Raw genomic sequence first — 21,911 nt, 5'->3', positions numbered from 1 at the left:
ATCACAACTGAATAGAGTGAGCTTTTGCACTGGGGTATAATAGGTAACTCTTTCATAAGAGTTTTATTAATATTTTTCCTTGGATAAGATTATATCACAGACAATGAAGGCATTAGTAAATCTCTTGACCTTGTCAATTTATTTTGTACAATATATAATCTCAGAAAATGTCATTTGAATAATATTTTATTTGTACAAAATTATCTTTTTGTATAAAATTATCTTTTCATTTGCTAATTCTTCTCATGAATTCCTTATATTAGTGATAAGCTAGTTCAGGAGTATAAAGTATATCAAAGCAACTTAAAATACTTATGGCATCTCTCTTTTTATAAGATAAATGCATAAATCATTGATTTTCCAGGGACTTTTGAGAAATATCAAAGATAATTTTAATTTTAAAAGATAGCTAATGCTTATTTCCGCAGCACATCAACTAAAACTGGAATGATACTTCAAAGATTAGTATGGCCCCTGTACAAGTATAACATACAAGTTTGTAAAGCATTCCACATTTTTTCAGCAAATGGTGCTGGGAAAATGGAATAGTCACGTGCAAAAGAATGAAGCTGAACTCTTACTTATACCATATACAAAAGATTAACTTAAACTGAATCAAAGACCTAAACTTAAGAGCTAATACTTAAAAAAAAAACAAAACACTTAGAAGAAAACATATGGGCAAAGCTTCATGAGTTTGGATTTGGCAATGATTTCTTGGATATGACACCAAAAGCACAGGCAAAAAAAGAAAAAAGATATATTGGACTACATCAAAACTTAAAACGTCTGCACATCAAAGATCATTATCAAGAGAAAGAAAAGGAAACCCATGGAATGGAAGAAAATATTTGTAAATCATATATCTAATTTGGGGTTAACCTCCAGAATATTAAAAAAAAAAATCCTACTATTCAACAAAATATACACAACTAGATTTAAACATGGACAAAGAAACTGAATAGACAGTTCTTGAAAGAAGATATACAAATGTCCAATAAGCACATGAAAAAATGTTCAAATCACTGATCATAACAGAAATGCAAATCAAATACACAATGAGATATCATTTCACAACCATTAGAACAGCTTTTAATTAAAAAAACAGAAAATAAGTGTTGACAAGGATGTGGAAAAATTGGAAACTTTGGCATTGCTGGTGGAAATATAAAATGGTGCAGCCACTATGGAAACTGGTATAACATTTCCTAAGAGAAATTAAACATAGAATTACCATATGATTGAGCAATTCTACTTCTGGGTATATACCTCAAAGACTCGAAAGCAGGATCTTGAAGAGATATTTGTCCACCTATGTTCATAGCAGCATTAATCACAATAGCCAAAAGGTGAAAGCAAACCAATTGTCCACTGAAGGATGAATGAATAAAGAAAACGCAGTATATACATACAATGGAATATTATTCAGCCTTAAAAAGGAAGAAAATTCTGACACATACCACAACATGGATGAACCCCGAAGATATTCTAAGTGAGATAAACTGCTTACAGTAGGACAACTACGATATGATTCCACTTGTATGAGCTACTTGGAGTAGTCAAATTTACAGAGACAGAAAGTAGAATGGTGGGTGCCAGGGGCTAGAGGAAAAGAGAAGTGGGAGATACTGTTAATGGGTATGAAGTTTCAGTTGGGGAAGATGAAAATGTTCTGGAGATGGAGGTGGTGATGGCTGCACAATAATGTGAGTTTTTTATACTTAATGCTATAGAACTGTGCACTTAAAAGCGGCTAAGATGGTAAATTTTATGTTACATATATTTTACCATAGTAAAAAATGAAAAAGATATTTAAAAATTTTATCTTTTTGAATTTAGGATCTAATCTTGAGGAAGCAAAATAATTATCAAAAACATTTGGTCATTTGATTGAAACAGGAGCACAATCACCTATGAGCAGGGATGAGTAATAGGCTAACTACACATAAATCAAAGTGAAAACTGTATTTTACAATAAAACTATAAGAAGGTAATAAAGTTGTAAGGAACTTTACCTGTTCTAAAGAGATGAACTTATTTTTAGATAATCAAGAACATAAAGTCAGCACAAAATACAGGAAATTATTCTGGTGATATACAGAATTTCTGCAAAACTTGCAGATTTCACAGAAGGTAAGGAATAATCTTTTATTATCCTTGTTAAAAGCAGACTAAATATTTCAAGGTCAATTAATATTTTCACAGAGAGAAAATAAAATTCTAATATTGCATTAATTTAGTCTTTGGCAATAACCGTATCTTTATAAATAAACCCATCAAAATTAAGAAAAACATGCCAAAATATTACAATATCTTGTCTATATTCTTTCAGGTAGTCTAAAGTATGGCAAATAAAATTCACTTTCCTCAAATCTTCTACAACTTGCTATATACACTCAAGTTTTATCCTTTACTATGTCTTTAATATTCTGCAACAAACTGAACTTTACTCTAGAACAAATTTATTCTGTTTTCCTCTGAAAATACGCCAGGTTACCTCTCCTGATTGTCACAGGCTGTATTTCTCCTCATTTTGTATAAGTTCATTTTTTAATAATTTTCTGAGACCTGTTATATGACCCATAGTGTAGTCTATTCAGTGAGTGTTCTGTGACATTTGAATGATTACTATTTTCTCTCTTTATCCTGGTTAATATTTCCTTGCTTTGATGTCTATATCATATGATAGTAATAAAGCTACTCCAAGTTTCTTTTGATTATTGTTTATATAGTATATGTTTTTAATCATTTTAATCCACTATTGCAGAGAGAGTAATGAATCACAAAAGAGTATGAGGAAATTTGGGGGTTGATGGAAATATTCAGTATCTTGACTGGCAGTGATATCATAAGAGTTATATATCTGTTAAAACTCATCACATTTTCTGCTTGAATTAAGTACAGTTTTTGGTACAAAAATAATACCTCAACAAGCTTTATTAAAGACAGAATATAATGACAAACATATCTAGAAACTCGCCAAGTCTTTGAAAATTAATACACTTCTAAATAAACAGGGGTCAAAGAAGAAATCACAATGAAAATCTAAACTATTTTGAGTTAAACAATAATGAAAAGACTTCATATCAAAATCTGCAGAATGCAAGTAGAGCAATGTTTAGAGAGGAAATCTACTGCTCTAAATGTATATACTAGACATGAAGAAACGTTAAAAAAACATGGATCTTTATTTCTACCTTAGTAACCTAAAAACAAAAGCTAAATCCAAAGTAAGTCAAAAGAAATAAACAATAAAAATCAGAGCAGAAATCAATGGAATTGAAAATGACCAATAATGAAGAAAATTAGCAAAACAAAATGTTTGTTCTTTCAGAATATGAATGCAATTGACAAATTCCTGGATAGGAGACATGCTGTTTGTTTTCTTCTAGGACATGAGCAAACTTATCAAAGAAAATTGGGTGTCTCAGTATTCTAGGTAATTTTTTTTTTACCCTGAATATTATCAAAGCAACTATGGATACTAGTCTTAGCAAATTTAGTGTTAGCAAACAGTTTAGGTAAGATTTTGAAGGATGCTGTTTACTATAAAAACAGTGAAGGTAGGGTAAAGACATTCTCAGCATATGTGCAAAGATGTCAAATTTTGAATAAGCATGTCATATTCATAGCTTATGGAAAATCATCCAAAATTGGAAATAAAGCCAAGAGAGTATAGTATATATTTTCAATGTCACAGTGGATCATAATTTAATGAAAACATCTGAGGATTATTTTTCCTTAAGAAAATTAAACTGGCACTTCTGTCTGTGTTTTACCATTCTCTTTAATCTTGATTAGAGCCCAGACAATGTAAAATTTATGTTACCTTGTAGATTTCTGCATGATAGAAAAGTTAATTCCCAGAATTATGTTGGGATTTTTTTGTTTGTTTTTTTACTGTGAAGTAACAAGTTTTGATTTAAAAAGACGGAAAAAAATTGAGTGATTATCAAAGAAACAAAGACCAGATGGAGGAACAGTCTTATTAAGTATGAATAGGCAGCCCAAGGCAACGTTGGTCCTATAAGGATGTGGGCCTGATGAGAACTTCTGAACTTGTCAGCCCTCAGGAATGCACTGAGAGACAAACTACTGAACCTATGCTAATCCTTTCCCCTCTGAATTTTCTCTTACAGCCTCTCAACAAAATGTGACAAGAACAGAAAAAAGAACCCAAACATTGTGTTATAAATGAGCTAGGTTTTCTTCTAAATGTGAGTTTTCAAATCTGATCAGAAAGCCAAAGGATTCCTAAGAGGAATCCTCATTCCCAGAACACACAATAAATTCAGTTTTAGAGGGCTTCAAGTAAATCTATTGGACCTGAGCACCAATGCAAGACCTACCTGATCACTGCAGAGGGAAAGACCCCTGAACATGAAGTTCAAGAAGTCTCAAGGGTCCACGTGATTTCAGAGCTGAAGGTCTCAATCAGATTTTCAGCCAGAGGGTCTCAATCAGATTTTCTTGTATGTCCAGGATTGTCAATGTCAGTTCCTCAAAGGAACATCAGAAAAACCTGTTGATCAAGCAAAGTTAAGTTTATTAGAGTTACTGTAATAAGGGGGAGCAACCCCATGAAAGTCTTAGGAGTACATCAGAAGGGAGATTTCCAGGAAAAATATTTGTAGGGTTTAGGGACTGGCCTTATGAGGTTTAGAGCAAGTCTTTCATAGCAGGTTCCTACTGTAACATTTTTGACACAGTAATTTGGGATTGGTGGACATAGCAAGGTTTTTTGATGAGTAAACTGTTGAAGGATAAGGAAGTCGTTTGCCCAAGCCAGCTATCTGTTGTCCTAATAGGAGAGCTGTTTATCCAAATGAGTAAAGTATTTACCTGGACAAAACTGGTTTGCAGAAATTCTCTGAAAAAATAGGAAAATTTACTGATTTATAATCTTATCTCCCTGGGCCAGAGTTCTCTAGAACAAACAGTTCTATCAGGATGGCACAGGTGGTCTGAGGTCTCATACCATTTATGTTCTGTGACCTCTACCTTCTACTGTAATTTGCTTAGTGATATGTCTAGAAAGAATCACTGCTTTCAGATGATTTCCCACATAAAAATCAGTAAATATCTTTCAGAGGAATAATTTTCTTCTGATTCTTCAGAAAATACCCTTTCTTTAGAATGGTATTAACCTTTCATCAGTCTGGTAATGTTTCTCTTTCCATTTTCTTGCAAGGGTACTGGCTGTTAACAGATTAGAGTTAAAAGAGGTTCTGTCAGGGGTTGTATCTCGGAGTCTTTCCAGCTTCCTAGGTACAGTTGTCTATCCATCCTTAACCTGCTACCATTCATAGTTAGCAAAAATTCATCAAACTTCTAAGGCTAGTAACAATTTTTTCTGACTTTAACATCTTAGAATTATTTCCATAAAAATCTAGGTTGAGAAAAATTAACAGTTTGACCTTATGACCCTTTTGTAAAGCACACAACTTCGACATTTTCACTCTAACATGACTGATAAAATAAAAAATAAGACTGCAGATGACAGAATCACTCTGGTAACTTTGTAATATGAACTGTTTCATTGTTTTGGACTAGAGCAAACATGTTTTTATCCATGGTAATGCAGTGAAGCAGTTTGAATGGAAGCCTGAAATACATATTTTACTGCCTGCATTTATTAAAACAGAGAATTAAAACCTAAATTTGATTCACAAATTCTAGAAACATTTCTATAATCCATCCAAAAGAACTTTTTGACAAGTCAGATTAAAAGGCAGACACAGACAGGCAATATTGACACATAAAGAAAATGATCATACTGTGTTGTCCAAGTGTCAATAGATTTTAGAAGCCAAGAGTGCAAAAACCAAAGCCATAGGGATGGCTGGAGTTTAATTAGATATCTTCTAATACTTATAACAATTACAGTCTTAGAAGATGGAAATAACATGAAAAGAATGCAAGATATGGTCAAGTCCAAAGGTTTCTGAAGGCAGACAGGAAGATATTTAAGCATCTTAGGAGACAAAGAAGTGAAATCTAAATAAGTTAATGAAGCAAGTGGCAACAATCTTAGTGGGGGCTGCACACTTCTTCAGGAAGACAAATGCAGGCATTTCCTGATTAATGTTAGTAAACTGTTCCTGACAATAGGCACTTACGCACAAAATTGTTAACAGAAGCCTAGGTCCAACTATTTTAAACAGGAAAACTTAATATGTTAACCATCAACTCAATGCCTCCAACCAATTTTTTAAAATATAGAAAACAGTTTCATACAAGTAACAGACTCTAACATTAAGATGTGAAATTATTATAACTAAATGCTTTACTGTGTGTAGTAATACTACTATGCCTCCATTTACACTGTGGACATCATAAGAGTCACAATAAAGGAGTTTTTATTGATGTTATGGTATGCTTCTCAAGGCTTCTACAATGATTCTGTCATTCTGTTGATTGTATTTGGATCACAACTCAAGGCTTTCCCCTCTTATCATTTTGATTAAAAAATATTGCATTGAGCTTTGGGGACATAACTATACATTTGTTCCCACATAAACTCTAGCCTAAAATATTGTTTTGAGAGATAAATATGTTTTATGAACTTAGGTGTATTAAAATCCAAGAGGCATCCTAGTGGGAAAATCTTAACTGAGGAGAGAATCAGCAGCTTCTGCCTATATTAGAAAATTTGTAAATTATTTGTGGCTTAAATTCATGGACATGAACTATGTGAAATTCTTCTCTATCCCCTTTTTAAAGGTACAGTGATTATAACTAAGACTTAGTTTGAGCCCCTCACTGTTGTCATGAATATCCATTCTAGAATGTTGCCTTAAAAAGGAAGGAAATTCCGACACACTACAAAAAGGATGAACTTTTAGGGCATTAAGCTAAGTGAGATAAGCAAGGCACAAAAAGACAAACACTGTATGATGCCATTTATATGAGGAATCCTGAGTGGTCAAATTCATGGAAAGAAAAAGTAGAAGGGTGGTTGCCAGGGTCTGGGGGGAAGGGAGAAATGGGGAGTTGTTTAATGGATGGATATAGAGTTTCAAGCTTTTCAAGATGAACGAATTCTGGAGATTGGCTGCAAGACAATGTGAATATACTTAACATTACTGAAATAATTACTGAAATTACTCAGAAATGGTAAGGATGGTAAATTTTATGTTATGCATTTTTTACAATAAAAAAGAAATGAGGGGGAAAAAAGAATCATTGTAGAAGCTCACCTTACTCAAGAAGGCACCTCTAAAAGTTTTTAGTATGACGTAAGTGTCTCTTCAGTGATTCAAGCATCTTTTCACCCAGGAAAAACTAGGAGTACGTACAAAAATCTTAAGACAATAAAATCCATAACGTTAATATTTTGCATTAAGGAATACTGCTTATTTGCCACTATATTGCCTTATATTGTTTGTCTTAATACCTTTGTAATTCCATTTCCTAAAGTGTACTTATATAAATGATTTAGGCTTGTGGTATTCAATTCTTACTAAATTTATGTACATTCTTAACAATTTTAAGATAATCTGAGGTATTTATGAGTTTAATTTATGAGATTAAGGGTTAAGTAGCCAAGAAGACCGTATTTAAGTCAGACAATTGTTTTGCTGAAAAGAAAATTGAACGTTTTAATGTAAAATATTGAATGTAAAAGGAAATTCAATTAAACTGAAATGTTTAAGGGAATTTAATAAGGTTCTAAAATCCCCCTTAAAAGCAACTGTAAAAATTTGCTAGACTTTTAAAAAGAATTCAAAGACTATAAAGTATATTAAAAGCTTAAGAATCAAGTAAATAAAATATTCATTTAAAAAGAAGCCTAAGTAAACCTCTAAATGGTCTTTTCTACACATAAAAGCTGCCCTTGAGGGCATCAAAAAACTCACTTTCACAGAGGCTATAACACTGAATATAAAGAAGACAATGAGAGCTGGGTTGCAGCAAGCTAACAAGTAGTTAACAGCCACTGACAGTGTGACCAAGTCAGGTAGCCTATAGAAAAGAAACAGAACTAAATTCAATTCAGTGATTGCAGAGAACCACGGCTAAAAATGTAGATGCAGAGTATTTGTTTTCCTATTTAAATTATATCGAACCCTTCTTGATAATTTTTAACCTCAGAGCCTTTACTCAGTTTTTTATTCATTAACTGCCTCACCAGCAGGCAATTTGTGAGTTCGAGGGTTGGCCTGAACCTGTGGGGCCAAGACTATCAGGAGCCTTGATAATGAGCAGCTTAATTCTCTCCTCCTCTCCGGGACAGAGTAACTTATAATTCTGCTCAGGTGCAAAAGCAGTTTGAAACTGTCCACGTCTCTGGTTCTCAAAGATTTTCTCACAATCAAAAATAGATTTTCTTTTCCTTTTAAGTAATCTGCAAAGCACCCTGCTCAGTAACATGTACTTTTAATAATTTGGGGGGAAGGTAATAAGGATGACCTGGTGTGATACCATTTTAATGAGCCAGTTTCTCTCTAAGGAAGCGCTGAGCTTTGGTGAATCTGAAGTACGTTTTTAAATGAGTCAGAATCACTTATTGATCACCCTCTGTGTGTAGATGACTGTGTTAGTATTATTGACAATTTAAAAGAATAACAAAAGAAAAAGGCTTGGACTTCAAAGAGTTTCTAACAGCCTTTTTGGAATATGGAACACTTCTGGGCAGGCAAGCCCAGGGCGACAAGCTGCAGCCAAATGTCACTTAGGGCAACAGGTCACACAGCAGGATAAGAGGAAAGGAAATGAGGACTAGAAGTAGGCTATAAAAATAAAACTGCCTCCAAAGAAATTCTCAGACCAGTGGTCCAATGAAACATGTCAGGCAGGAACTAGAGAAATTCACCCAAAATTATACCTCCTATTAATTACAGGACTTGGTCCAACTGTCAGTTCAATGAAGACTTTTCACATTAAAAAAAAAAAAAAAGTTACTGCCGTTGTGGAAAGCCTAGAAGTTACAAACAGATAACACCAGAACATTTATGTAAAACTCTGCCCCACAACCTCTGCAGTAATCAGCCCAGAACTAGGACTTGGTCAACGGCTGCCAGCTTCCTCTCTTTTTTGCCCCAGCTTCTGGCTCAGGACCAACCAGAGAAGCCATCCAAGATTCCCAAATCAGTCCTGAAGGACGACCCACTTCTAGTTAGCCCACTTCCAACTTCCCCATGCCAACATCCTCCAATCAGAGCACACCAGGGGCCTACCGCCCACTCTTCTTTTTTTTTCACCATCAACCTTCCTTGCCTGTCTTATAGTCTCTGCTTAAAGCAAGTGACTGGGGCTGACTGCCCCACTGTAGCAAGCTCTGAATATACCTGTTGCCTTTTAAAATTCTAACTTGAGTCGTACTTATTTGTTTCCACAGTTCTGCTGGAGGCCCCACATAGATATTGTCTGCTCTGCCTGTAGCCACAGACCCAGGCCTTCAACCAGACACTACCTGCTGAGGCAGACCCAGGTGTCCTGCTGCTTGAGGCCTGTGGAGTGCACGCCAGTGTGGTAAGTCAGCACTGGATCTGAACTCTGCTGTCTTTGCATTGAGTTGCTCTGCTATTTATCTCCAGTTTATTAGGCAGGCTTTGTTACCAGTTCCCATTTGTTTGGTATCCTTGGTGGAATCTAGAAGAGTATGATACAGATGATACATTGTTTACATTGAAATACAAAAAAATTTTTTGACATAATTATTGAAAAAGGTGGTCTGTAATTTAAATTTTTTACACAAAAATTTTACTGCATTTTGGTATTGGAAAAAAAAATTTTTTTTTCTCCAACCCTTCCATTAAAGAATTTCAAGACACATGGACGTCAGTGAAAATGATGCACTAAGAACCTCCAACGGTCTATCTCTCCCAAGAAACATCAAAAAACCTAGCAAACACTTTAAGAGTCAGCCTTTTAGACACTCTGGAGGATAGCTGCAACAACAAGGAGAAAGGCCACAGATTAAGTGGAAGAGAATTTTGTGACAGTTAATTTAGCCTTGCCTTGCCACTCTCCCCAGTACAATAGCATTCTTGAAGATAGTAACCTGTGTTCTTGATGTGGAAACATGGTTCCAGAGCAAGCCAAGCCGACTTTGTTCCTGGAAATTGTGTTTTTTTCTTTTGGCCTATCCATGGGTTTCCTGAAGGACCTGCCGTTGTTTCACCTAACTTGGAACTCTCTCAAAATCAGCAGCTACATGGAGGATGTTTCTCTAAAACATTGAAAGTCAGAAGAATGAGCTTCTACCAGGCGAAGAGAAAAAAAATATCAGTTGAGAGAAAGGATAGACACACATAAAGCCAAGAGTGAAAACCTGGAGAGTGAGAATCTTTGGGGAATAAAGGCTTTGAAAAATTCTTGCCTATAATGGGGAACCTAGAAAGCTACGTACATGCCCAGGACAGGATGCCTGCTCAGGAAAGAACTGAGACCACCATAACCTTTCACTTCTGGCTGATCTTTAGGTTCAATGAAAGAAAGCAGGAAGTAAAGGCTAAGTAGGAGTTGTAAACAGACTGGCTAATCAATGGAGAGCTTCAACAGTGTCAGTCTTCAAAGACCTGGAGAGTATTGTTCTTTGTTTTCTTTCCCCTCCTTTTCTTTTCTTTCCATTTTTCTTTTCCTCCTTCCTTTCATCCTTCCCTCCTTTCTTTTTTTTTTTTTTTTTTTTTCAGCTCCAGGAGTTTAAGGAAATCTCTGTCAAGAAATTAGCTAACAACTAATGGAATAGAGACTTTAAAGACATTCATGACAAAGAGTATAGTCTTTACAAAAGTAGAAAAGTCACTAAAACAAACAAGAACAACCCACAGCAATTAAAAACAATAAATCCTGGAGAAAGGGGAAATTTTAATTTCCAGAGTTACCACCTCATATTCAAAATGTCCAGTTTTCAACAAACAAGTTATGAGGTGTACAAAGAAAGAAAAAGCCATGAGGCTTTCACAGGAAAAAAAGAAATGAACAAAAACTATCCCTGAGGAAGCATAAACATTTGTACATAAGTAGACAAATATCTTAATAAATAGTCTTACATATGCTCAAAGAACTAAAGGAAACCATGGACAAAGTAATGAAGGAAACCAGGAAACTGATATTTCAATAAATAGAAAATAACAAAGGTAAAAATTATAAAAAGGGACCAAATAGGATATTTGGAGTAAAAAAATACAATAACTGAAATGAAAAATTCATGCAATAGCAGATTTGAGGAGGCAAAAGAAAGAATCAAGGAACTTAAAGTCAAATGAAATTATGCAGTCTGAGGAGCAGATAGAAAAAAGAACAGAGCTTAAGATACTTCTGGGAAACTATCAAGCATACTAACAAATGCACAATGGAAATCCCAGAAAAGGAGAGAAAGAGGCAGGCAGAGTATTTAATATTTCAAGAAATTATGGCTAAAAATTTCTTAATTTAAAAAAGACATGAATCCATACATTCAAGAGGCTCAACACACCCAGAGATTGAGCAATTTTACGTACTTTTCATAATTATTTGTTTTCTTTTCTGTTAACTGCCTGTCCATTTTTGCTCATTTTCTCATTTCTCTAATATTTTACATATATATCATCCATGTCTATTATTTTGTTTATATTGTCTTAAATGACAGATGGTTTAATTTTTATAGTAGCAATTGGTTTTTTTGTTGTTGCTTTATTTATAGTCTGGGTTTCCTGTACTGCTTAATAATACTTTCTTCACTTCAAGATTATTGTTACATTTGCTGCTAATATTTCTATAGTTTAATTTTCAACATTTAAAGTTTTATTCCATCTTCAATTTACATTTTATATGTGAGAGACTTGGGGACCTAAAACTTTTTTCTTTCAAAGGTTTAACCAATTGCACTGACATAATTATCGAATAATATATGCTTTCCCCCACTGACTTCTAATATTACATAACTTCCCACCTTTAGGATTTAATATGTACATGGAAAAGTCTGTAGACTCTCTTCATCTATTTCTACACCAGTATCCTACAATTTTAATCAAATAGCATCAGGATAATTTTTATATCTAGTAGCACAACATCTTCAGCACTACTCTTTTTCACAAACTTCTTGCAAGTTTCATGTGTTTATTCCTATACATGAACTTGAGAATTATTCTGAGTGTCAAGGTTTAATATCTTTGGAATTCTGATTGTATTTACACTAGATATATATATTATTCTGGGAAGGTTGGCTATGAAGTCTACTTATCCTAAAAAATGATGTCTTTCTATTTAATCAGATTTTGGTTTATAGCACTAAACACTTTAAAAGTTCTTTTCACAAAATCTTATTCTTCTTATTAAATTCATTCCTACATATCATATGATTTTTTCATTATTATGAGTGAAGGATATTTTTCCATTTTGATTTCTATCTGGTGATTTCTATTATTAAAAAACTATTTTATATATTCATTGTTAGCTATTTATTAAATTCTCAAACTAGTCAGTTTTCAAAGCTGATTCTCTTGGATTTTTTTGGTATAGATTTATAATAACTATAAAAAGAATTTTTCTTCTTATAGTTTTACTTATGCCTTGTATTTTTGCATTAGCTAGAATCTTGAGGGGAAAAAGTTATCTAATAGTGGTGATAGCAAATATTCCAGTCTTTTCTTCTGGCTTATAGCAATGCCTTTAGTATTTTTCTATTTTGTATGATATTTGTTATTGTTGTTGGTTTCTGATAAAGACTTTTTCTGTCTTTAAGGAATTTCTTTCTGTTTCTTTTTGTTTAGAGTTTTAAGGCTAATGATTTTTACCAAATTAAAAAAAAAATTATCAATTGATACCATTTTTGCTTTTTGTAATTGTAAATATTACATTGATATATTACCTAATTATAATTGCCTTTCTAGTGTAAATCCTGCTGCTCTTTGAGTAAAATCCAGACTTCTTCCCATGTCCTGCAGGATCTGGTTCATACCTACCTTTAACGTCTTTTCAAACTGATTTTCCCCTTGGCCCTTGCTTACTACTATTCCACCACAGTAGCCTTCCTTTTATTCATTAAACCCTTAGTAAGATATCGTTATCTATGCCAGGAGTGCTCTCTCTCCCTAGTTCTTCACATGTCAGACACATCTTACCCTACAGACCTCAGCATCTCCTCAGACTAGCTTTCCTTGACTAATCTATCTAAAGATTATTATTCTGGGTACTCTCTGTCTCATTAACTGATTTAATTTTCTTTACATCAGTTTTTAAAAGCTGTATTTTGCTGTTTCTTTGTGGTCTATTTCAGGATCAGCACATTTTTTTCCATAAAGGGCTAGGTAGTATTTTATACTTTGTGGTCCTTTTGGTCTCTGTCATATCTATTCAACTCTGCCAGTTGTGTGTAAGCAGCCACAGGCAATACATGAAGAAATAGACGCAGCTATGTTCCAGTAAACTCTACTTACAAAACAGACAGCAAGCCAGATTTGGCCCATAGGGTGGAATTTGCTGATTTTTGGTTGTTACTTTAGTTGTTCTTTTCTCGGGTTACTAAATTGAGTATCAAGTCTTCTACTTGAAGCATTTCATCAAGCAGAAGTTGAGGAGTGTTCCTTTAGGTTTTTATCCAATATCTTCTTTACCATTACTCTCTTGGTGATTTTACATTTCATTTTAAAATCACATTTCTTCTTGGGATCATATTCAAGAGTATTTTCAATTATGTAGCAACTAAATTTATACTATTTCTTTGTTATTCATTTTAGTTTTTTCACATTTTAGTGAAAGAATATTACTTACTTTCTTCATTTAAAAGTTTTCTAAGTTTTTTATCTGCCCAATTACAGGTAATTTTTTACAATTGTTCTATGAGTGTAATAAAATAAGAAATATGTGTAGTTATAGAGATAGAATAAAAATAGATACACATATATGTTGGCAATTATTCTGATCAAAATCTCTATATTCCTAGTTATTTGATAAATAAATATAAGTGATTATCATATCAATTTTTATATTTTTATCAGTCTCTTTTGTTGAATATTTTTTAATTCTACTGCATCTGATATTAATATCATCCTCTGATTTTTAAAATTTTATTTGCCTAAAATATCTTTCTCCAACCCTTTATTTTGATCCTTTATTTGTTATTTGCAGTCAGTATGACTAGATTTTATTAAACCAATCTGAGAGTATCTTTTCATAGGAGAATTTAATCAAATCAATTGTTCAGTTTGATTTTATTTTATCCAAACTATTTTACATTTACTCCTTTGTATATTTTGTTACAGCCTTGTTTTCCCTTTTTGTGTGCTTCTTGCATTGACCTTCTAAAAATTTATTTTTTCCTGAGTAACTTATTCTATTATATAGCTCTATTTTAATCAACTATTTAAACCTCTATTGGTATGCCAAAATGAAATAATACTTATAGTACTGCTGTGCCCCAACTCTCTCTTCTGTCATTCTCTGCTTTTTCTGATGCTGGGAATTGCTGGTCTCTGACTGAGCTACAAAGTAGAGCCGAGGAGGCAAAATATCCACTCAGATAATTCTCAAGGTCTCCTAGATATTTTAACTGAATGAAGAAAGAATGAGCTAATGAGGAGGGGAGACTAGGGAGAAGAATTTCCTCCCTCAGAAAGTATCTACAATGAGAAGGTGGTGTCCTGCCAATTTCCGGTTGTTGACCCTCTTCCTGTCAGAGGGCTGCATCTATCCCCTACTGCATTGTTTCAGGGCAAAAGGTCAAGCTTTCATTGGCTATGATTAGACTTGTTTAAACCTTAACATCTGCTTGTAATTAGTATGAATCCTTCCAACATTCTGATATATGATGAGTTCTAATCCTTAGTTTTCAGAGTCATTGCACATGCTTTTCTAATGTGTTTTCATAGATATTTCATAAAATTTTTGAGGGTTTTTTAACAGCTTTTGAAAAAGTAACACATAATATTGCCTAATATTTAGAAAACACAGAAAAGTCCCTAGAAAGAAAATATCCACAACCATTTATATAGAGATAATCTGTTATCAGATGTTTTTATACATATTATTCTAATTTGGATTCTATACCATTTTTGGTAATGCAAGAGTCTATATATAAACTGTTACATATTTTAAAATTTATATATCATGAACTTTTTTCATTCCATTTAGTGTTCTTCAACATAATTTTTATTGCTATGTAGTATTCCATCTACAATCTCCAAAGAGTTATTTTCAAATTTATTTGTAGAGCTGTGCTAGTATTTTCTTTTTAACTTTTAGTATCCTTTCAACTATGCAGATATCTATTTTCTTATTCTTAAATTTGTTTATTTGTATTTACCTTCTATTATTATTTTTTTTTCTATTCCAGGACTTTTTTTTTTTTTTACATTTTTTATTGAGTTATAGTCATTTACAATGTTGTGTCAAATTCCAGTGTAGAGCACAATTTTTCAGTTATACATGAACATACATATATTCATTGTCACATTTTTTTCACTGTGAGCTACCACAAGATCTTGTATATATTTCCTTGTGCTATACAGTATAATCTTGTTTATCTATTCTTCATATGCCTGTCAGTATCTACAAATTTTGAACTCCCAGTCTATGCCTTCCCACCCCTCTCCCCCTTGGCAACCACAAGTTTGTATGCTATGTCTATGAGTCTGTTTCTGTTTTGTATTTATGTTCTATATCACTAATTATCAGAGAAACGCAAATCAAAACTACAGTGAGGTATCACCTCACACCAGTCAGAATGGCCATCATTCAAAAGTCCACAAATGACAAATGCTGGAGAGGCTGTGGAGAAAAGGGAACCCTCCTACACTGCTGGTGGGAATGCAGTTTGGTGCAGCCACTGTGGAAAACAGTATGGAGATTCTGCAAAAGACTAGGAATAGACTTACCATATGACCCAGGAATCCCGCTCCTGGGCATATATATATAGAAGGAACCCTACTTCAAAAAGACACCTGCACCCCAATGTTCATAGTAGCACTATTTGCAATAGCCAAGACATGGAAACAGCCTAAATGTCCATCAACAGATGACTGGATAAAGAAGAAGTGGTATATTTATACAATGGAATACTATTCAGCCATAAAAATGACAACATAACGCCATTTGCAGCAACATGGATGTCCCTGGAGAATGTCATTCTAAGTGAAGTTAGGAAATCAGACATTGATACATTATTTTTAAATCCATAGTTCATATTCATATTTATCTATGCCTTAATAGTGTCCTTTATAGCATTGCTTTAGTTATCGTATTTCTTTAGGTTTTTTTTTTTTTTTCAGTCTGGGAGAATTCTTCACACTTATTTCTTGATGTGGGTACTTATTGTTATAAACTTTCATTTTAGTATTGCTTTGTTGCATCCCATAACTTCTGGTGTGTTGTGTTTCCATTTCCATTTGTTTCCATTTCCATTTGTTTCAAGATAGGTTTTGATTTCTCTTTTGATTTCTTTGACCTATTTGTTGTTCAGTAGCATGTTGTTTAATCTCCACTTATTTGTGGATTTTCTAGTTTTCTTCTTATAGTTGACTTCTAGTTTCATATCACTGTGATCAGAAAAGATGCTTGATATGATCTCAGTCTTCTTGAATTTATTAAGATGTTTTGTAGCCTAACATATGATGTATCCTCAAGAATGTTTCATGTGCAGTTGAGGAGAATGTGTGTGTTCTGCTGCTGTTGTATGGAATAGTCTATAAATGTTAGGTCCATCTGATCTAGTGTGCAATGTAAGTCCAATGTTTCCTTATTGATTTTGTGTCTACATAATCTAGTCACTGTTGAAACTGAGGTATTAAATTCCCCTAATATTATTTCATTGTTGTCTATTTCTCCCTTCAGATTTGTTAGCATTTGCTTCATATATTTAGGGTACTTATCTTTTGTGTGTATAAATATTTACTGATGTTATCTCTTCTTGAGGAATTGACCCCTTTATTATTATACAATAACTTTGTCTCTTTTACATTCTTTGGCTTAATGTCCATTTTTTTCTGGTCCAAGTGTAGCTACTCCTACTTTTTTTTGGTTTCTATTTGCATGTAATATATTTTTTCCATCCTTTCACTTTCAGTCTATGTGTGACCTGAAAGCTGAAGTCTTGTAGGCAGTATATAGATGAGTCTTGTCTTTTTTTAATCTTTATTTTGTTTTGTTTTGTTTTGTTTTTTAATCCATTCAGCCACACGTCTTTTGATTGGAGAATTTATTCCTTTTACATTTAAAGTAATTATTGACAGGTATGGACTTACTATTACCATACTGTTAATTTTATTCTGATTATTTTGTAATTCCTCTGTGCCTTTGTACCTCTTTGCTCTCCTCTTTTATGGTTTAATGATTTTCTGTAGTGGTATGGTTTGATTCCTTTCTCTCTTTTTTTTTTTCACTGAAGTATAGTCAGTTTACAATGTTGTGTCAATTTATGAATATGAAAGTGAATATATGTATATTCATGTATGATTTCTTTCTCTTTATCTTTGGTGTGCCTACTATAGGTTTTGCTTTATGGTAACCATGAGACTTAACTATAACACCTTACATTTTTAACAGTCTATTTTAAGCAGATAACAACTTTGAATGCATATAAAAGCTATACATTTTTAGATGGAAAATTATTTTGCTAGGATGTGGATTATATGTATATATACTCTTGCCCAAACTTATCAATTGTAGACTTGGGTTTTGTGCAGCTAACTGTATATAAATTTTGCCTAAAATCAAATCTGTGAACAAGGTTCTTACAGAAGGCTTACTTTTCTCAGTAATATGAGTTAACAATTCTGAAACTAACTTTTGTTTACTCTAGACATGTGCAAATAAATAAAAATACTGAGAATAATGGAATCCAGATTTTCCGCTGTTTAGGAAGAGTGAAAGAGGGATAAAAATATGAAAAGAGAAGAACCAATATGTGCCCTGCGGTATTGAATTAGAAATGAAACTCACAGTAAGTAATTTAGATATAGAAATAGAAAGATACAGAAATAAATACAGATATATTGCATAGATATAAATACACAGATAAATATTATTTCCTAGCTCTCTTTGTTGAAAGGGACTAGAAACAATGACACATCAGTAGAAATGATCATATCTAGCATACATATCTTAGTGTCAAAATACCATTCTTGATTAAAAACAACCAGATTTCCTTAGGAAAATAAAAGTAAAGAAGTGTACAAATAATCATAGAGATATGCCAAAAGAATAGAAAGGAACCTCACTGGAAGCATGGACTGCAGTCCCTGGTCCCTGCTGAGGAGTAGAGAGGAAGACAGGCAGAGGTATTAATTAGGAACAACTCCAACAAATACTGGCTCTTTGGCTTCCTTATAAGGCTCACCACTATGACATTTAAGTAACAAATAAAAAACTCACCAGGACGAGTCAAAACTAGAGCCCAAGGAAAAAGGAATCCCAGTATATGTTCAAAGAGGGTTAGAAAAATTTAAGACAAAGAATGATAAGCAACAGAGAATTTCTCTTCACAAATTTATAAAAGCATGTCTGGACTCTTCTCTATTTCTTCTCATATACCTAGGCAGAAATTTTTGAGGAAATTACATCATCTTTGTACCCTGATAAAGACACTGATCAACTCAAAGAGCAATCCTGTCAACATTTTTAAAAAACAAAAGCATGGAATACATACAAAATAAAGATCTACAAACTCTTTAAAGTGGTTACTGAAAATAAAAAGTTTATGGTGGATGATACAGATACTTAGTCCACATACTAAAGTAGTCTTATTAGAACATTAACAAATCCAGTGAGGTCTTCCTTTCATGTCATAACAAGAAGATCGTTATTCTAATGATAAAAACAACAGATGCTTTCCCACAAGTTATTGCATTAAAAACTAAAATGGAGAAAACCAAATGAGAGAACGTTAGTGTTTGACAACCAATAGCATGTTTTGTTTTACCTGAAAGTTATTTTCTAATGCAAAAAAATTTCTTGCCAAGTCAAATGAAATGGCTGATTCTAGGAGGGGGAATGAAGGAGAAAACAGGGGATTACTATATTTTGAGGCCAACTTTGTAAAATCCTTTGACTTGCTAAACTGCACATGTATTACTTGGATCTGAGAAAGAGATTAATACACTACAATGAGAAATGATGAGGAAACGGCCAACCACCCATTCATTCAATGAGCATTTAATGTGTGCCTACCAGTTCCTGGAGAATCTTGTAGTACCAGAAGAGTGGAAGTGCTAAGAAAAAAAAAAAAAAAAACCCACATGACAGAGACATGTCAAAGGAACACATAAGCAAACTGAAAGATTTCCCAGTGGTCAAAGCTGCAACAATTTGAGCAATGTAAAAAAGGGGTTAGGGTTATAACACAAAGTATAAAGTAAGTATCTATGAGTCCATACTTACAGAACTAAGTGACAGAATAAATAAATAGAGCAGAAGATACAAATTTCCTATGCTGAGTGTTTCCAATAATTTGTGTAGATACTCTGCTGTCAAGAAATGGAGGCATAAACCCCGCTCATCTAATGTAGACTGTGCATAGTAACTTGCTTCCAAAGGAAACAATATGGAAAGGAGGGGAAAAAGTCACTTTACAGTAGAGAAATCAGGCAAACACTACCTCAGCCAGTTGATCAAGGTTAGCATGAACAGAAATCATGTTAATAGTATGTACCCTTGATAGAAAGTGATAGAAATGGCACTGTGGTCTTCCTTCTAAAATCAATAACCCAAGTCTAACAATGAGAAAAATATCAGACAGATTCCAATAGAAGAGACTTCTACAAAACACAGACCAGTACTCCCTAAAACAGCCAAGGTCATCAAAATGAGGAAAGTCTTAAAAACTATCACAGGCAAGGGGAGTGTAAGGAGACATGATAACTAAATGTGATATGGTACACAGAATGAAATCCTGCAACAGAAAAAGGACACTGGGTTAAAACTAAGGAAATTTGAATAATATATAGCTTTTAAATAACAATAATGTATCAGTATTAGTTCATTAATTGGGACGAATGTATCGTACTGATATAATGTCAATAAGGGAAAGTGGGTGTGAGGTTTAAAGGAACTCTATTGTCATCTCAACTTTTCTGTAAATCAAAAACTGTTCTAAAAATTAAGTTTATATTTAGAAGTATATATTGAAATATAAAAAGCCCAGTTGGTTTGGGAGTGTATGTATAAACTCTTAGCAGTCTAAAGGTCAATTATATTCAGTTATTATTTATTATTCTTTCCTTGGTTTGCAATGTTAACTTAATTTTTCTGATAAAATGATTCAAAGTTATTTACTTCATTCCCTCAGGCGAAAATGTCCCCATATGCCCCTCAATATGCTAGCTATTCTGTAACCTCTTATTGCAGTATTTTTTAATAAAAATTCTTCTCAGAAACAATACATTGTAGAGTTGGGTTTTCAGTTTTATTGAGTGAAGGACGTTAGTTCTTCCCATTGTAAGTTCAAATGAATCTTGAATTTAAAAAACAGATCTACATATATTACGTTTACTTTGAAAAGGAAAATGTGCCTTGTGAGATAAACAAAATACAGTGCAATATGTGTCAACTGTGGATCTTGAGGGCTGAAAGTGACCCTGAAGTGAGGAACTTCAAGTACAGGATTGTACAAATTATTCCAACAATGACTAAACTATGGCAGCCAGGGCAAAAAGAACATAAATAAGCAAAACAAAATAAAAAAACTCAAAGCACATCATAAATTGAAGATATTTATAAATATTAGAAACAATATTCAAATAATAAAGGTCTTTGTTTTTTTCAGGATTTCTCAATATGGCATAGGAATATATGTGGGGGCCTATTTGCCATATTTACATAAATATAGAGTGAATTCCTTTTTCTCTGTTATAAGCAATATTTGTTAAGGTCAAAGACCCTTCCCTAATATTACAATTCTGCACAACTCCAGAAAAATTCCCGAAAGTTGTCTTTCCCTTTGCGTAGGACTGCGTATTCTGTGATGTTAAGGAGGAGAATTCAGTTCAAAATAGAGGGCTTTTACTAGAGCATGATGATGTTACAAGTACAGAAAGCAGCCTTTAGATACTAGGGAAAGAATCTGGTACCACTAAAGAAAATGATACCAATTCAAAATAGGACAAAAACATGACTGTATACCCTTTCAATATCCTATTGGAACACTGTTTGATGGGACCACCCAAGAATTACCTAATTCTCTAAGGGATATACCTTTGTTTGACTTACTAGCTACCTTTGATCAAAGCCCAGATTCTGTGGATTATATGTCAATGATACAGATTTTTTTTCTAGTAGAGATGCAAACAATTTATCTCTGGGAGAAAAGATAATCCAAAAGGTTATAGTTTATTGCCCTGTAGTATATTAATCAGTTTCATCACTGAGCAAACTAATTCAGCAAGTCTTTTTTCTTTCTGACTTAATATAAATCAATTTCTCTCTCTCTCCATATACATACACACACATATATATTCACACGCATATACATAATAAGTATGTGTAATGTATATTAAATTATGTATATATATATATCAAAAATTTTTGAACCAGCTTAACCATTCTATTGGCACCCTTATTAATAAGTCAAATACGTCTTTGATGTCTTTATTCTATATCTGTAAGAGTCATGCTATAATAAAATGATTCAAAGTTTTACTTTTTTTCAAGGTGAGAACTTCCACATCCATTCTTCAACTCTTAAAATAGGCCACTGAAAAAAATGTTTATGTGTAAATTTGTTAGTTTAGAGCTACATCACTGCCACTAGAGTTCCCTCTTCCCTACTGCTCCATATGTCCTCATTTATTCATGACTGTGGCTCAAGACAGTATTTGTGACTACTATTAGTGGTGACAGAACATAGATGGCTTAACTTATGCAAAGTTGAACAATTTGACCTTCTGATACATGAACAAGTTGAATGTACCATAAGCTTTCAGAGCTTTTATGCATGTATCAGTTGAAGAAAATGCTTTTAACATTTTACACTTTAAAAAAAACCCACTTCATTA

General features: G+C 33.2%; 1 long non-coding RNA gene and 1 other non-coding gene across 2 annotated transcripts; one reads left to right on the top strand and one right to left on the bottom strand.

The window, feature by feature from the left end:
- The first annotated feature begins 412 nt into the window (after positions 1–412).
- On the top strand, positions 413–519 carry LOC116154172 (U6 spliceosomal RNA). The gene has a single exon (XR_004138054.1). It is a non-coding gene; the product is annotated as a U6 spliceosomal RNA (small nuclear RNA).
- Positions 520–4,353: 3,834 nt separating this feature from the next.
- LOC135321756 (uncharacterized) lies at positions 4,354–7,214 on the bottom strand. Its single transcript, XR_010381794.1, has 3 exons — positions 7,200–7,214; positions 4,843–4,870; positions 4,354–4,522 (listed from the first exon to the last, which is right to left on the bottom strand). It is a non-coding gene; the product is annotated as an uncharacterized LOC135321756 (long non-coding RNA).
- Positions 7,215–21,911: the final 14,697 nt, after the last annotated feature.

The sequence above is a fragment of the Camelus dromedarius genome, chromosome 7, assembly GCF_036321535.1.
Source record: "Camelus dromedarius isolate mCamDro1 chromosome 7, mCamDro1.pat, whole genome shotgun sequence".
Classification (NCBI taxonomy): domain Eukaryota; kingdom Metazoa; phylum Chordata; class Mammalia; order Artiodactyla; family Camelidae; genus Camelus; species Camelus dromedarius.
The sequence above is the reverse complement of the archived record's forward strand: the minus strand, read 5'-3'. Positions and strand labels throughout refer to the sequence as shown.